The sequence below is a fragment of the Gekko japonicus genome, unplaced genomic scaffold (genome assembly GCF_001447785.1).
Source record: "Gekko japonicus isolate JY-2015 unplaced genomic scaffold, Gekko_japonicus_V1.1 scaffold1101, whole genome shotgun sequence".
Taxonomy (NCBI): domain Eukaryota; kingdom Metazoa; phylum Chordata; class Lepidosauria; order Squamata; family Gekkonidae; genus Gekko; species Gekko japonicus.
Genome location: NW_015168680.1, coordinates 378,155 through 381,685, shown reverse-complemented (window position 1 = coordinate 381,685; position 3,531 = coordinate 378,155).

The following is a 3,531-nucleotide window of genomic DNA, read 5'->3' as shown; positions in this document are numbered from 1 at the left end:
GGCCTCAGGCAAACGTCTTTCACATCACCTACTGCCTGGTCCTTTTAACTAAAGATATGGCTCCACATGGGTCCCACATCCCCAGAAATAAAGTGCCGGGGGGGGGCCGAAACAAAGGCCAAGAGGGGATCACTGATTCTCACCCAGTCCTTCACAATCCTTGTGCTGAATCCAGCTCAAAGAACCCAAGGGAACTGTAATCTGGTGAGGATGCTCTCTGAGCTCCCTCGCCCCTACCGCCTTGCAGAATTGCAGCTTACAAAGTGCTATGGAGAGGAGAATAACTTTTAAGCCAACTGAAATATGCCCCCCCCCCATGAGATGGAAGGCTGCACCGTAGGAGCCATTCAGCCGGCGTGGCCTACGTTGTCATTCCCATGCTGGAAAGAAACAAAGGCTAATTAGTGCCAGATCCCCCACCTACCCTGTTATCCCGCTGCTATGCATGAATAGAGCATTATTTCGGCTTCTCAAGCAATGAAACAGCAGAGGTGTTAACAAAAAAAAGAACCTCCCAAGGTATGTCAGCTTGTTCTGGCGCTACGTTGGAGGCAGACATATAAAAGCTATGCTGATGTGAGCAGTATATTATATGGATACACTAAATGGTTGTCTCCTTGCTCCTTTCAGTGAATTGAAAATTGCCAGAGGGAACAGTGACCTTGAACTCACGTTATGCTGCTTGCCCACACGAATAGGATTCTGTAGATATGTCACGGGTACAGACTCCTGATCCTAGGGTTGCCAGCAATGCCTTCTCAAATGTTGAGAGATCTTGAGGGCAGTGCCTGGGGAAGGTGAGTTTGGGGTAGATATGATGGCACTGCTGGATGATGTTTTAGGAATTTCCCCTAATTTCTATGGTAAAGATCATAGAGAGGTCGGGGAAATTCCTAGAGTGTCAGTATGAGGCCATTTTCTGGCCATTTGTCTCCCACTCTTCAGTTTCTCAAGAGTGGGTGATCGGAGCCAACGGTGGGTGTTTACGTGCCATAGGCGCACAAATGGCAAGCCTATCCAATGTTCATCTTGTGATAGATTCTACTTTAGAAGGGCCACATCAATAACCCCTACATTTTCAAATTAATGTGGTTCTCCTCTACATGCAGATGTTGGTGGGTAGGGCCAGGAGGCATAATCCTGCTCCTTTGTAAATGGATGCAGTGAATATGGACACTGAGAACAAGCGTGAAGAAACATTCCACAGAAAACATTTCCAGAGTTTTTTTTTCCTTCAGAAAATTTTCAGTTTCTAAAGATTCATTGTTTCAGAAAGCTAGTAACCAGGAATGAATAATATTAGGCAAACTTGACAGCTGTAATTAATGTTTTTAGATGATTATCCCTAGAAATTGTGTGGGAGAATCCATGTATTGAGCAGTAGTAGGGGGGAGGGAATGAAGCCATAATTACATGTACAGTGAAATGCTAAGAACATCTTCCAGGGAGTAAGCCCACTGAATAGAGTAGGATTCTGAGTAGAACCTTCTTAGGATTGCTCTCATAATAAACCAAATTGGGGGGAGATCATGTTATGAATTAACCTGACTGTGCAAATCAAACAAAACTAAAAGCTAAACATTTATGGGTGATAGAGGTGCTCCAGTTACCTTGATGGAAGAGACCTGATCTTTGGTGAAACAAATGAGTGGATGGGCACAAACCAACTAGACTAGGGATGGGTATGAACCAACTTACAAATTAAAGTTCATGGGGAATTTTGGCCAGTTCACGGTTCGCAAGCTGAAGTCCGTGGCAGGTCAACCAGCATGAACTTTCTACAAACTTTCAAGGGGTTCGTGGTGCTTTGTGGCAGTTCATGAATGGATACATTTCAGACAGACTGTCTCTGCTCAATCAAAATGTTTACCAAACTTCAAAAGCAGGGTGAGGTTCCCTGTGCGTTTGTTATGTGTAGCTTGCAGGGGGGCCATTCTAACCTGCACCTGACATTTCCCTCAAAAACACTTTCATGGGGGCATTGTCTTGGAGGGGGGCATAACTTGGACCCCCTAAATTCAATCTGCACATAACTTGAAGGGCATGTAGAGGAGCATCAGGGGGAGCATCTCTGCAATGTCTCTAGCTCATGCAGGGTCCATCCTGTACATTGCTGAACCTGTGCCTGCCATTTCCCCAGAAAGCACTTTCCTCGGGGGCACCCAATCCTCACCAAACTTGGAGGACACGTAGAGGAGTGTCACCCAGAGATTCTCTATGACATTAGTTTCTCTAGCATGCTGGGAGGCTGTAGATTCTCTATGAGTTTAGTTTCTCTAGCATGCTGGGAGGCTGTTGTACCACATCACCAACCTCACAAACTGGACAGGTTCATTTGGCACCTAAAAGTTCGTGACATTTTGTGGTTCATGAACCATGCATGCCATGAACTGAAATGAACCGCATTTTCTCAGTTCGTGCCCATCCCTAATAATCACATCTGTGGCACATTATGTGCAGTTTTGGGGTGCAGTAAAATGTATTGTGTCAACAGTTTTTTGTGACTTTGGAGGGTCCTTAGAATCAAGCTATAAAAAAGAAATCCTACATTGTCTTTACATTTTCCTAGTATGAATGAATGAATTTATTGTAACAGCGATTAGCCAGCAATATAAAACCAGAATAAATAAATTACAATGGCCAGATAGTAAAATTTCCGAAATTCAACAAGGTAAAAAGACCAAACTGTAAATTTTCCTAGTATTATTCTAGTAAAATAATTTCTGTCTGAAGTTGAAAAGTTAACTATGGTCCCGGTCACACGGAGGGTTTTGGCCTGGGAGAGGGATGGATCGGGGCCGCAGCAAATGGGCGCGATCTCACCGCACCCGTCCCTGATCCGTCCCTAACCCCGGAAACCCCGCAGCAAAAAAGAACCACCGACAGAAGTGGTCTTACCTGTCGGCGCATACCCGGCTCCTGGCCGAACTGCGCATGCAGATGCATGCGCAGCTGGCTGCCTCGGTCTCCCGACCGTGGCTTCCTCCCCAGCATCTGATCGTGCCAGGGAGCAACAGCACCGCAGCTCAGGGGATTCGTGTGATCCTGCCGCGGCATGTCTATTTTGGTGCGGCTTCCAAAAGCCGCTTTGGCTGCACATTTTCCCCACTTAACCCATACTTGGATATGGGTTGTTTTGCCCCCTTAATAAATAAATATATTAAATGGGCTCATGGTGTATTTAGGGCAATGGGAATTTCAGGATAAGTCCCTGCCCTGGTGTGGTAATGTACCTAAGCTGTACCTGAGTTTGGTTTCAGAAACTCCCCAAGTAACACACACCATAAAGTGAAATAAAGCATTATTGAAGAAATTCAGGGGGGGGGAGGTTTAAAAACAAGGCATATAGTTCAGTGGCAGTAAAATGTACAGAAAAACAAGAACGCTAACTTGCTACCTCTTACTGGAGTCCTAACACAGCACAGTTGGTTCAGAAAGCAAAGAGTCTTTGAGTGTAATACAGATGTCTTCTTGGCAGCACACAGAGGAAAAGGTAATGAAGGCTTAAAGGTAACACCTCTTCTCACTGAC